The sequence below is a fragment of the Pinus tabuliformis genome, chromosome 1_1 (assembly GCF_031772625.1).
Source record: "Pinus tabuliformis cultivar Carrire ecotype Pingquan chromosome 1_1, CPIR1, whole genome shotgun sequence".
NCBI classification, from domain to species: Eukaryota; Viridiplantae; Streptophyta; class Pinopsida; order Pinales; family Pinaceae; genus Pinus; species Pinus tabuliformis.
Window position 1 is genome coordinate 973282792 of NC_142297.1, and position 15505 is coordinate 973298296.

The following is a 15505-nucleotide window of genomic DNA, read 5'->3' on the forward strand; positions in this document are numbered from 1 at the left end:
TGAATCTTTTATTAAAATCAGAAAATGACTCCCCATTTTCCCTCTTGAGGTTGCCAAACTCAGTATGGTAGTATAGCAGATCTTTTTTATCTCCCCAATGCTTTAGAAAAATATCATCTAATGCTTCAATTTCTGTTATAGACCTAGGGGTTAGCTCTCTAAACCACTTTCTAACCTCTCCATCAAGGCTTTGGACAAAGAATCTCATCCACACATCATCTTCACTAATATCTAGGTTATTAGCATAACTATAAAAAGAATCAAGGTGTTCTTCAACTGTTACTCCTTTTGTACCAGTGAATTTAGGCATGTATTTCTAATACTCTCCTGCGGGCATGGCATTCAAAGGAACAGGTAGGACCAGGGGTCCATACCTAGCAATTATTATTCTTTCCATTTTGGTAGGTGCTTGTGGGACTGCCATGACTGGGGTAGATGGAAGGGTACTGGCAGTTTGGAAGGCACGGATCTAAGGAAAAAATGGCAGGGCTGAAGGAAACTGATGGACTATAGGGGAGGTTTTCTTTGGACTGAGATCCAAAGGGGAACTTATTACATGCTTAGATACAAGCCTTTCTTGCAGAGATACATAAGATTGTTTAGGCTTACCTGATCTTGATGCTCCTTTTTGTGATATCTTGCTTTGCTTGACAATCTTCTCAGGGTCAAGCATTGGGTTAGCTGGTGATTTCTGAGGATTTCTCTGAGTATGCCTCACAAACTGAGCTAGAACTGTGATGTGGAGTCGCTAAAAGGTTGGTCCTCCAGTAGAGTCGCTAGATAGATGATTACAACCAAAAATATGTCCAAACTTTGTCTATTATGAAAGCTGGATCTGTTTCGTTCTCCCAGGGAAGCTGAGCTTCAATCTCCTCTCCTTGGCAACGACGCCAATTATGTTAGGATTCCAAGAAACTCTCCTAGGTTGTAGCTCGGAGATGCCTGGTAACATATAAATTCAACTATTGTTGCAGGTTTAATGGAAGGAATGATTGTTTGGTTCAAGCCAGATAAACCCTTATACTTTGTTTCACTCTAGACATGTGTGAACACCCTCAGACTACAAGGCTTTAGACCACCAATGCTCACAGTTTAGATATTAGGTGAATATGGAGAATACTAACCACACCAACAGATGCACAAGACCATGTGATGGCTGGCTGCAACTAGTAAAGAAACCTGTAAATCTAGTCTACTAATGCAAAGACAGGATGACAACTCTCCTGCATTAGATAGAAAGAAACCGGGGCAACCTATTCAATGATGCATCGAAGGTTCTAACACAGAGATAAGATGACAGTTATCTAGTGTTAAACATCAAGAGATCAAGAACACAACATATCAGGTACAAGCTTAGAACAGAGGAAAATGGAAAGTGAGCAGTTAACAACAAAAGAAGCTTGTATTAGCTGAAAATGAAGCTGAGACGCTGCAAGTGACAAAATATCTATAGTCTCCAGAAGTTGAACCTTACATCAAATGCCAACCTTGATTATATCTTGTTTCTGAGTATTTATAGATTTAGATTACAAGGGCACTCAGCTGCTTAGGTATGGAGGGGTCATAATTGACCACCAACCGCATTTAACTACCTAATGGAGTCTCTGGACGTGTTTGCTTGCTTCAGTGGGTGAATCTGATTTGTTCAGGTGTTGTGCTGTCCTTTTAGGCTGTTGGAGTGCTCATACCTGAGGAGTTCCATTACTGATAAATTAAGTTACAGAGTCGTGCTTGTCCTTTTCTCCCTTAGCCATGCTTTCTGTTAAATATGGTTGTTGGGGGTCTGACAGTGACTGATATTGGCACAGTTGGTCATCTCCTTCTTTAGGCAAATAGAATGGTCAAGGACATGGGATGCATGGGCAAACAGATCGTCAGGATGAGAGAGAAGGATGACCGTCAGATCGAGGAAACAGATGGTGGAGATGACTCAATGGAGGCTATCAGCCTAGATGAGAGCAGGGTTAATCGGGACCATTAGATCTTCAGCGGATAGATCGGACGATCATCGGGAAATGGAGTTACACGGACGTTTAACTGGCGGGGCAGATTAGTCGGGCGGTAATGCTATTCATCGCACCGCTTTCTAGGATTAAGCAGTAAATGCCTGGGGTCACGCGATTCCACTTAGTGATCGACACGTAGCAGGAGATGAGAAAGAAAAACTGCTCTCATCACCTCCTAACGTTCGATCAAGTTGGGGGTGAGATGAAATTGAAGACCATCAGATCTTAGCAGATATGATTTGACGGCGGGGATCGGTATACCAGTCACCTTTATTGGGTGCGATGGGAGCCATTGGATTGGTGGAGTGATCAACAGTGGGGATGAGGCGTGATGAGTTATGAATGTGCAAAGACATATGGTAGGTTCAGGGTTTTGTGCTCGGGGCTAAAGTCAAAAGGGGCTATTTTGTCGGGTTTAGGAGGCCAATATGGAAGCAGAGATGGAGGAGAGTAAGCAGGGTAGAAAGAAAGAAGGGAAGAGTGACCAAATGTGAAACCTTTTTGAGCACATCCAAACAGACCAGATCTCTTCCCGACATTAGAAAACTAGCGCTGCATAGCAGTGCTAACAGCTGCTATCATCATGCCTTCAAAGACGCATAAGGTCCTATGGTGGAGTTATGGTGCAGGATTCCCATAGTTCTTGGCTCTCACATGATATATTGGTTGAGTATTGTTTCTCTTGATGGTATCAAGAATGTTTGACAAATGACTGTGATCTCATGGTTTTATTTTCACATTGATGAGAAGCTATATATATATATATATATATATATATGCTATGACACGCGGGTTCATTGTACAAAAAGAGCATATATGTATGCATGCAATTTCACAAGAGGAAAAGCACGTACGGGTTGGAAAATCAAGGAAAATCAAGATTAAAGAATACCAAGGGTCAATACCATGGTATTAGCCCACAATATTGAGCGAAGTAATGACTATTTCATCCCGTCCAAGAATACCACAGGTTCTCAGTATTGTTTTGGTCTGAGGTATTGAAAAAGGTTAAAACTATATAAGGCAAAGAAGATCAAAGGGCTAAGTGCACAAGTAATGAATATCTTATGAAGTGTTAGATCAAAATAAATTATGTTTGTTATGGGTTTTTGATGCTTTTCTTGGTCTAGGCTAAGTATGCACTTGAGTGTTTGATGATGGATGAGATCTAATGATGGATCAAGATCATAATGACTTATCATTATGCGATCTGATAATGGATAGGCTAGATTTGAGTGCTAACAAATGTTTGGTGCTTTAAATGCTATGATATGGGTATATCTGAAGACTGGAATAGCTGCGAAGTTATAAGTTTTTATTTGCAGATATGTGCATTGGTTCGCCTTGGTGAAGGCACATATACACTTTGGTTCGACACTTCCATGTAACGTATGCAAAAGAAAAGCCTATTTTTCAGAGATGACTGATCTATCTGATAAGTGTTGTTGTTTTACTATTGTCTGTTAATGATGTCTTCTTAGATCGAAAAGTAGAACTAAATGTGTAAGGAGATTGAGTCTAATTGATTGATTGATTAAGTGAGAAGGGTGATCTTTGTTGCTGTCTGTTTATAAATATGTAATTTGATAGTAGATATTCAGATTGTCACTGGTTGGTATAGTTTTGATTGAGAGGTTTTTATGATTTAGTAATTTTGGAGGTATACGCAGGCTTCGTTAAAGGAAGTTGTGTATACACACAGGTTGGCTTCATTGAAGTAGCGTATACATTATGACACATGATTTTTGAGGTTATAGTTGGTTTTGGTTGTTGATGCAGTGTTCTGGGTTCAGATCTGTGTTCTGGTTATAGTGATCTAACTGTTCTAGTTGATTGGTTGAATTTTGATTATGTATCGGTTTATTGGGTTTTGAGTAAATAACTAATTCAGTTGTGTCAAAATTTTAGTGATTGTTTGATTCAGTTGTGTCATAGGTTCAATGGTTGTTCCAAGGATTGGATGATTCAGAAAATGATGATTGGGTTTCAGTTATATCATAGATTGATGATTGGGTTTCAGTGATTGGTTGATGCAGATGTATTTGATGTATGTATTGTAGTTGTGATTGATTTTGAGCTTTAATGTTATTGATGCGTCCAGTATGAAAATTTGATGAAACGTGGCCTTCATAGTGTGTTGTTGTGTACCAAGAGTATCCAGTCTTAAAATTTATGAAACGTGGCCCCTAGAGGATACTGAGGGTTGGAGCCTTCAGTAAGGAAGTCAAAGCTTCCTGCCAGTAGTGGCTGGAAATTTGATTAGGGGGTTGGATCTCCCTTCCAGTAGAATTTGGAGAGCAAGTGAAGGTTGTAGCTTTCTGTAGGCCGACTCCTACGTACTAGTAAACATATCGGCGAGTACAAGATCTAGGGGGTTGTAGCTCTCTTCCAGTAGACGTTTGAGAATGAAAGAAGGTTGTAGCCTTCTGTTGGAAATACTGAGAGGGGGGGTGAATCAATATTCCTTTCAGTTAGTATTATTATTAATATTTCATAGCATTATTTAATCTTCAATTATTATCAGTGTTTGTACAATGATAGCAGTAAACAAAAGGAACACAAATGCACACAATTTTTAAGGTGGAAACCCCCTCTGGGATAAAAACCACCTGAACACTTTTCAAATAATTCTTTAATATTCAACTCCAATTGAAAATAAAGCTCCAACTTCCTATAATCTAGAAAAGCATTCTTATCTAGCTCCCACTGGATGGACGCTCTAATGCCTGAGATTCTTCAGTAGTCAACTGAATGGATGCCCCAACACCTAATGAGCTACAACTCACCCTAGCACCACCCTACCACCCTGAAGGTTTCACAGGATTGAACCTGTTGGTGACTTTATGCACCATCCTAGCACCACCCTACCACCCTATAGAAGAATAAAAGAAGAATGGACTCTCGTACCAGGGAAAATTATCTACTTTACAATGATATAGAATGATGTAGAAGAAGATGACACACTAGACCATAACCCCAACTATGACACAACCTCCTAATGATGATCTTATACCTCCTAACACTGCCTCTTCAACTCTTGGATGATAGACACTTGTACAACTTTAAGAATAATGCTTTCATAATGACTTTGTACAGTGATACTTTTACAATGATTGTATGTAGTGCTACCCACTTGAAGACTTCATGTGGTGAACCTCTTGCTGTTGTTATGCACCTTGATTGTTGCTCTTATCATGCTACCCTTTCTCACTCTTCAGAACATTATATTATGCATTGAGTCTTATCTTGATGAATATATAATACCTACAAAAAGTCTTCAAGGAAATACCCATGGCATGATAATAGCAAAACTTACCTCATCCTAAAGAGCATATGTCAGTGTTAAACAAAAACAACAAATTAGAATACAAAGAACCTAATGAAATTAAGAGATGAACATGCATATACATAATATACTTACTTGGAGCCTACCTGTGCCACATCATTTTGTTGCACCTTGCTCTTTGTTGCCTTAGAAAGTTTGGTCCTTTGCACCCCTTGACAACACTTGATATACATTTTTTCTTGCCTTCTAGGAGCACAATATTGAATCTGATGTATCTTTGTGATTTCAAATCCCCAATATGTGATCTTTAGTCTTGTAGTATCCCTCTTAGTCTTGTTTCTAATGCCATAGGTATGACTCGATTTGGATTCTTCAAGACAAAGTTATGACCAATCTCTCTCAATGACCTAATTATGGACTAGGTCAGTAGAGCGAAATTGTACGGTGTGCCATGTGTCACTGTTTCCTCCTTCGGCTCTAAAATTTATACACATAAAACTGCAATCCATGCACTATCTGCCAACGTTTATAGAATTCCAATCTGACTCTCGGAGAGAGAGAGTTATGACGATTTTCCCAATGTCACCTCTTTGAGATGAAATTCGAGAGCCTGCAAAAACCCTAACTTCCACAGATCATATCTCTGAAAATATAGCGAACCAAGATCGAAAGAAATATATTTTTGAGTAAAGTGTTCCTATAATGGTCATGAGATGAGAAACCATGAATTATGATGCCCAATGTGCCATGGAAGTTCAGGGTAATCCTTGGTGCTGCTTGGGTTGACATCTATGACAACCTCAGATCATCTTTATATCACAATCTCCCCCTTTGGCATTGATGGCAACACAAGTACTCTCCCTGCGATCAGGGTGCCTTTTCCTACTGCCTTCTCTCCCCCTTTGACATCAATGGCAAAGGTTAACTCCTGCTGACACACAACCATCCTGCGGACCTATACACACTTCCACTCCCCCTTTATTTTTTGAATAAGGAAAATCTAATGAGAACTTGGGAGAATCCCAAGATTCTAGCAAAGATATTCAAATGCTTCAAGAGGTAAAGGTTTAGTGAAGATATCAACGATTCTTTTGTACGAACATATTGAAGTTTGATATTCTTTTCACTGACCTGTTCTCTAACAAAATGATATTTGAGCAGAATGTGTTTTGTTTTTTAATGCATGACAGGATTCTTGGAGATGTTGATGGCACTGGTGTTATCACAGAATATGGGGATAGTATCACTGAATTGTACTTGAAGATCTTTCAAATTTTGTCTCATCCAAAGGATTTAAGTAGAACAAGCTGATGCTACAATGTATTATGCTTCCTCTGTAGATAACAAGATTGAGGTTTTCTTTTTCCTCAACCATGATACGAGACAACCACCTAGATAGAATGCTGCTCCACTAGTACTCTTACAATCATCAATGCTTCTTGCCCAATCTTTATCTGTAAAGGCTTGAATAATGAGATTTTTTTCCTTGGGATACCACAAGCCATATTTTGTTGTGCCCTTTAGATATCGAAGAATTCTTTTGACGACAATAATTTGTGATTCTTTTGGTGCTGCTTGGAATCTTGCTACTTATCCAATTGCTTGCATAACATCTAGTCGGGAGGCTATTACATATAGAAGACTACCAATCATAGATCTATACGACCTCTTATCCACATCCTTAGATGAGTCGTTTATGCTCAATTTGCAACCTGTTACCATCGGAGTGAGGACGAGTTTGCAATCTTCCATTTTGAATTTCTTGAGTATTTCCTTGATGTACTTGGCTTCACATATAAATATTCCTTTCTTTTGCTGAGATATTTGAAGCCCTAAGAAGTATGTCAACTCATCAAGTAAAGACATCTCGAACTCACTTTGCATCTTTGTAGCAAAGTTCTTACTTAGTCGATCATCATTGCTACTAAAGATTATATCATCCAGATACACCTCAACGATTGTTAAATTATCTTTATCTATTTGTCTGTAAATATTGCTATCAATAGTACCTTTCTTGAACCCTTGTTGATGTAGATATCCATCAAGACGAGCATACTATGCTCTGGGAGCCTGCTTGAGACCATACAAAGCCTTCTTTAACCTGCAAACATAGCCTTCTTTTTCTGATAGTAGAAAACCTTTAGGTTATTCAATGTAAACTTCTTCTTCTAATTCGCCATTCAAAAATGTTGACTTAACATCCATTTGGTAGACTTTTATTTTTCTTGAACATGCATAGGCGAGAAACATCCCGATGGCTTCCATTCTGGCAACTGGTGCAAATGTTTCATCGAAATAAATTCCTTCCATTTGTGCATAGCCTTTGCAAACCAATCTTGCTTTGTTTCTGGTAACCTGTAATCCTTCAACTGTTTTTCTCGCCCTAAACCTTTAATTAAACTACCATCATGTTCAAACTACCTTCCTATCAATCGTAGACTTGTGCCATATACTGTTGCATAGAATCCTCCTGTACAAACATTAAGGAGTCAACAAGCCATATTGTTCAAAATAGTGAGTCACCTAACGAGCCATCTTGACTTGAGTCATTATCTGAAGCAACTGGTAATTCCTCATGACCTTTTGCTTTTACAAATCCTAAAAGCATAACTCCTAAAACCTTGTTATCTGCTTTGTCTTCCTATACATGTTTCCTTTTCTAAACCTTCTTATTCCTGCAATCTCGAGCCATGTGCCCATAGTTATGACACTTGAAGCATTTAATGTTTTCCATAGGTGATTCCATCTGATATCTGCAACCACGAGTGCTATGGCCATAGTTATGGCATTTGAAACATTCAAATTTGGCCTAGCTAGCACGTATTCTCTTTTGACAAAATCATCATGGAACCTATCTTCTGATCCTTCAAACTTGCTTCTAGGGTTTTCTAGATAATGATTGTACATGTCAAAAACTTCACAATCCCTAGCCATATGCCCATAGTTAGCACATAAAAATTAATAACCATTAAATAAACAAACATAACTGGAATTTTTTCATTTTTCTTTGGAGGCGGTGTTGTAGTTTGTTGTGGTCATTTGTTCTTGATTTCTTTGGTCTTGTTATTTGGAGTTGCAACATTATTCTTTCTCTTTTCACTTTGATCAACTTCCTTCTTAGAATCATCCTGCGAAGCTAGGGAGCTTGTACCTTCATCAACTGGAGTTTTACCATCTTTAATTGCCTTCATTTTTGCTTCTTCATCTGTCTTATCTTGTAAGTGTTCGTTTTGAGATCCCTTGAGTTTGTTGATCTCATCACGGGTTGCATCAAGTTCTTCTTTCTTTTGAGCAAGATCTTCTTGAAACCATCTTTTCAAAATCTTCCTTCTTTTTTCTGCCTCCTCAACCTGTCGCTTGAGAAGAGTTGTCTTCTCTACTTCTCTGTTGAGAACCTATATTTGTTCTTTCTGCTTCTCATTTTCATCATGAACCTGCTTATTTCTATTGAAAATGTTTCTAATTCTTTTTTCTTTTGGTCAACAGTAGATATGTATCTTTGATCAGATCCATTCCTTTCAAGTTATTCTTACTGCAGTTTTTGTGTGATCCTGCTAATCTCTGCAAATGTTGTGTCGAGTTCTTGTTGCTTCTGTTGGATGATGAGCTATCTTTGACATTTGAGTCACATGCATATATATTCTCAATCTTGTCCCATACATTTTTGGCGGTTTTATAACCCAACACCTTATGATAAGCAGATTCAATAAGTCCACTGATAATAATATTCTTTGCTTTTGCATCATTTACAAAATTCTTCTTACCTTGTTCATCCGCGTTTGATGTAGAGCCATTTTGAACAGTGTCCCATACTTCGTAACCTTGCACCAAGAGATAGGCCTCCAGTCTTCCTTTCCAGAGTGCATAATTATTTTCATTGAATAGAGGTACACCCTTCTTGGTATGATCCATGATCTCCTTCTAGTTGTTAAACTATTATTGAAGGAACCAAGCTCTGATACCAATTGTTGGAAATACTAAGAGGGGGGGAGGGGGGCGCAATCAGTATTCCCTCCAATTAATATTATTATTAATCTATCATAGCATTATTTAATCTTCAATTATTATTAGTGTTTGTACAATGATAGCAGTAAACAAAAGGAACACAAATGCACACAATTTTTAAGGTGGAAATACCCTCCAGGACAAAAACCACCAGAACATTTTTCTAATAATTATTTAATCTTCAACTCCAATTGAAAATAAAGCTCCAACTTCATATAATCTAGAAAATCATTTTTCTTCAGCTCCCACTGGATGGACGCTCCAACACCCGAGATTCTTCAATAGTCAACTGAGCGGATGCCCCAACACCCAATGAGCTACAACTCACCCTAGCACCACCCTACCACCCTGAAGTTTTCACAGGCTTCAACCAGTTGATGAATTTATGCACTAGCCTAACACCAGCCTACCACCCTATAGAAGAATAAAAGAAGAATGGACTCTAGTACCAGGGAAACCTCATAAAGTCATTTCATAAATTTTATAATTATAATTATATATAAATTTTGAAACCTAAATTAACAATTGGATATAGATTTTAAAGTCATTGACAATTAAATAGATTTTACAAATATTTGGTAATTAAATAAATTGTACAAGGACATCATACATTTAAGTATTTTAGAAATTTTAAAATATCTAAGTTTCATATTAATTTCATTTAATGTATTCCAGTTATTTAATTTTATAAAATAAAATCTCATACTCATTTAATCATTTCAATAATCAAATATTAAAATGATTGAACCAAGATTCCATAACTTCCCACTATCAAATTAAATATCCATTTAAACATATCGGCTAGTACAAGAGCTAGGGGGTTGTAGCTCCCTTCCAGTAGAAGCTAGAGAATGAAAGAAGGTTGTAGCCTTCTACAAGTGGGTGCCTACGTATTGGTATGAGTCTACACCAGTACAATATTGTAAACATATTATTCATTATATTAAAAGAAGATAGAGACAACAACATCAGGTGGTTTTTCTCTCGCATTGGGTTTCCACCTTAAATCTTGGTGTTCATGTGTGTTTCTTATGTGTGATGGTTTATTATGTTATTACTGCACATGGTTACTTTTTAATGTTTAATAAATTACTGATGCACTGATTAAAGATCAACATATGATGAATTAACAACATCATAAGTTCACTGGATATACTCTAGTTTCGTTAATAATAGTTGTGTGCACACATGAGTTCCATTCACTGAAGTAGCATATACAAATCTGTTTATGAAATGGAAAAAGTTATTGACTTGTAAATCATGATTCACACCCCCCCCGCTTAGTATTATTCCCAATAATTGGTATCAAAGCAAGTCCTTTGGCAGAAGTTTGATCGCTTGAAGGTGATTTGTAGTATCAATGGGAAAGAGGCAAAAGAAGAAATCACCTCAAAAGAAGAAGATATCTCAAAGGAATGGTGATAGTGGGAGAGACGATTGGCTATTATGTGGAAGCAACTCTTCAGATTCAGAATCACCTCATAATGAAGATGAACAAGCAAAAAAACTATCAGGTACAAATTTGTTGTCCTCTGGTGATACATTTCTCTGTTCATTTGAAGATAATGAATGTGATAGTGAAACAACTAAATTTTCTCTTATGGTTGAAAGAGAAATAAATCAAATAGCGGTAGAATTTAAAAAGCTCACAGACATAATTAGAGATCAAAAATATCTAATTGATAAAAGGGAATGTGCCTACAAAGAAGAAGTTACTATGTTAAAATCTTAGTTCGAGGAAGGTGTTGTGGCCAGCAACAACCCCCCCCTTTTTCATTTAGTATCAAATCATGATACCGAATGAATGGGGACCCTTAGATAAAATTTTTAAGAAAAGCTAGACTTTCTTTTTGAAGTTACAAATCATAATTTAGAAAAGGCATCTTAGATATTTTTCTATGGTAGACGATAGGTCTTTTAATGTCGCGTATGTAAAAAAAAAAAAGAGATAGGAAACATCTCCGTTACTCTTCTAAAATCAAAATACGTGCCACCCTCATGATTAATAACGACATCGCATCGCACCATACTAATGTCCATAACGAAAAGCCAAGAAATTCGTCGATCTGCATATCGCAGAAACAAGCCAGACGAGGTTTGGCAAGCACTCAGTTTTGTGATCTGCGATATCACGATCGTGCGACATGCGAGGGTACGTCAGCAAATCATAAAATCACCTTAGTACGAATCCTTCGGGCGCGCCTTTCAAAGGAAAAGCCACTTACCATAACATGACCTGAAATCATGCGCTTTTAATGTTAGTAAATGAATTGGTTGTCAGTCATTAAGAGGATTAAAGACGCGTGCCTTGTTGGATATTTGCTTCACGTAAGGTGGCGTGATTGATTTATCTCTTGCATTTAAAACTCTCCCATCACCTTTCTGATCAGACATTCCATTTCACTTGTAATCTGCAGGAACAAAGTGCAAAGATGACTCAGAAAGAAACACAAAGTAAAAATGGGAAAGAAGAACAAAGCTCAGAGCTCTGAAGCAAGAGAGAAGACCAAGGAGATGGCGCCCCTATACACAAATACAGCCTGCAATCGACATGCAGGAATCTCCACATGGGAAGGCATGTACACGCTATTAGAAAAGCAGGAGCACCTAGAATTAATGAAAATCATAAGGAAATGCTCTTTAATAAATGGGACGAGTAGATCATGCAGGCAGAGCAAGTAGCAGAGACAGCGGCGACACAGGCAAGTATTCTTATCGACTGTGTAAATGAAAATTTACACAGGGCCAATTTGATTTCAGAGACCACCCCGGGATACCTACCAAACAAGTTGCAACTGGAGACAGAATGGAGGCAAAAGGCACAGGCAAAAGGGAAAGCTATCCAAGCACTGGCTAGACTGAATTGGGAAAGTTATTGGATGTACCTGGTTAAACCACATAGCCAATGGATGACGGTAAAGTGTATCATGAATGCAGCCGAGAAGGTAGCGCCAGCTCTTATAGATGCCGTTTTCGCAGCCCAGCTCAGAATGGAAATTAGCCAGCCGACTCTTCTCAAGCCTATGCTAGAAACATGCAACTTCAAAGACCAAGTCCACAAGTAGTTTTATTTAGAATTTTGTTTCTTTTTGTTTGTAGTTATATTAGAAAAAGGACGGTCGTTTGAAAACCGAATCCTTAATTTTGTAATAATACTATTATTAGAATTAGGACATAGTATTTTAACCCTTCTCATTGCATTAGAGAAGGGTCCAGAAATTTGTCAAAAACTTGTCCTCAGAACATGCATTTCTGCACCTCAGAGGAGGTTTTGATGAATGGAAGGATCGGATTTATTGATATTTGCATATTAATGTCTGCTACTGATGTTGCATTTCTGTACTCTTAGTAGGTGTTAGAAGTAAGTAGAAGTAAATCATTATTGCTTGAAGTTTGTGAGTAAAAATCAGTCATAAATGGTACTTTTATCTCTTGATGAATTTCTACTTATTTGCTTAGAGTGATATACAGCTGATGTTATTTATATGTTAATGTATAAATGTGTGGTTACCATTTGGCACTTTTGTACGATGGAGTCATTTGTTCATGCTTGACATATGAATGATTTATCATGCGATATGAAGTCCACAACTGTCCTGTTTAACTTCTTATGCAGAATGGTTTATCTTAAATGGTTTATATTCTTATAGTAGATGAATAATCTTCATTACCAGTTATTATATGAAATCTTTTTAGATCGCATGATGGAAAATATATACCCCGGGTTAGCGTAGATTGTACATGTTGTTTTCATTAGATTTCAGTAGCTTATAGTCAAATCATGAGTTAGATTTAAATTAGCTCTCAAAAGTTCTCAAGAAACAGCATAATCAAACCCTACAGACACACACACCCCTTAGATCGGGAAGCTGGTCCCGTTATCCCCAGTCGGACCCGCTACACCAAACGGGCACGGAGCCGCCAACCAGGTTCCCGACCGGGTGGGTATCCCCCTTGTTGTTGACCCGATTTCAGGGCCCTCAACATATTTGGCGCTAGAAGGAGGGCCTGAGCATAATACCTGTTGGAATGTTTTTCGAATTATAAATCTTGAAACAGGATGACTACTCATGAAATTCCTATTTGGAGTTGCATCTATGTTCATACTTCTTCCAACATTCCATCGGACGTGGTAAGGCTATTGTCTCAGGTAAAGTTCAATGGTAAGAAAAGCTCTTCCGCATTCAATCACGCCCTTTAGTTCATACAAAAAGTTACAACTTCTGATACTCAGAAGATTGATGAAGGCGTTTTGTGCAGGATTTTTACTCTTACCTTCACAGCAGAAGCTACAAAATGGTGCAGAACCCTCCCAGTTGCATCAATTCACAGCTGGGACCAGTTCGTTAAGATTTTCATCTTGGAATTTGATTGTTATGATTACGACCAGGTATATGATGAAATTGATTATCTTAGAGAACAAGATGAACCCGTAAGGGATTTCAATATGCGATTTCATCTTAAATGCCTACAGTATGATCTCGAAAATGAGCTTACAGACAAAGAATCTTCAGATTACGATGAGTATTTCCTACCTCCTGTGTCTGACCAATCAGAAATTAATTCTACCTTTGCTAGCTTTTCTTCTAATATGAATGATCATTCCGAGTCAAATACACAAAGCATCCATAATGAAGAAAATCTACAAAGCCTGGAAGTCATGCATGCTCTACTACCAGAAAAGAGAGATGAAGATGCTAAAAAGAAAATTACCTTGGAAACAGAAGATGACTCTGACAATATCATTTCAAGTCAGCGAATGCAGATGCCAAGGTTAGATCAATCAAATGTTTCTCTTTCAAAAAATATCAGCGCAAAAAGGTATGATCTAAAGCCCGATATTTGTGATGGATCTGATGAACAAAGTTTCTTTTATGATGTTTTTAAATGCATTGTTCCAGATTTACATTTTTCTCTTTATCCTGATGTTTTTAGTGATGACAACCTTTCCCCTCTTAATATTCAAGATATCCCAAAAACTACAGAGGGTTATTTAAATGACTCGTCATTAGGTTTTCAAGTTAAAGAGATTGCATTAACACAGCTTTCGATCAAGGACAAAAAGGAATTGCCTGACCTCCCTTGTCAGAAAACATACAATGAAAAGGAGGAACCTAGGGAAATTTGTAGAGTCTTTTGTGATAGTTACTTTGACAATGATGATGTTGTTGAGTCTTCTCAGATAACTCAACTAGGGTCAGAGGATAAAGGACATCTTAAATCAGAAATCATGTCAGTCCACCCTCATCTCGAAGTAGAAGATCACTTAAATGATTTTACTATCCCAGGTAATACCCCGATCTATGATTCGTATCATGAGGAAAGCTCCATCCCTGTTTGTAATCATGACCTAGTTCCCTATTCACAAAACCTGGCCAGTTTTTGTGAAAAACAAGATGTTACAAGTAAAACCCAGTCATGCTGTAACACTATTTGTATAAATTCCCAATCATTCCTTTCTCACTTAAACTCATTATGTACAAAATCAGATTTCTTTTCAAATCTTCAAACTTTTGATAGATTATGTTTTAGCGACTTACATATGAGAATTTTCTTCTCAAACAAAATCACAAAAAACTCGAAATTAACAGATAAAAGGTTACAAGTCATTGAAATCAAAAAATCTTGTCCACAATTTGACTTGTTGTCTTTCCTATTGCGACATCATCAATTCACAACTGAAATTCATTCTGATTTTTATGATCCAATAGGTACCCAGTTGGAAACAACTTTGCATAAGAAAAGAAAATCAGCCAGAATTCCAATTGAGGTTCTGTGTTTTTATTTCTCAGCCAACAATTACGATCCAAGAAAAATTCGTTTCTTTTTATTAATGCTTGGAAGATTCATTCGGCTAGGGATAAAAATGAATAGATGGTTCCATTGGAAATATCATTTCACATAGTTATTTCCTGTATATGGTTAGAATAGGAGTAGGAGTAGGAGTAGTTTAGTTAGGTTTTTGTTTTTAATAACTGATAGGCAAAGCTATACATATTCTCTTCATAACCTCAGAAAATATTTGCCTATCATTCCTTTTTAATTTCCTCCATAATAATGTTGTTCTGGGTCAATGACATTTGACATTTACTGAAGATACCTTGTCTCTGTTTAAAATTTGGAACTTCTGCTACTATCAACATCGAATCTTTTAAAAATTTGATCTTTATTATCATTAGAACTTCAACCCATATATGATGATAATTTC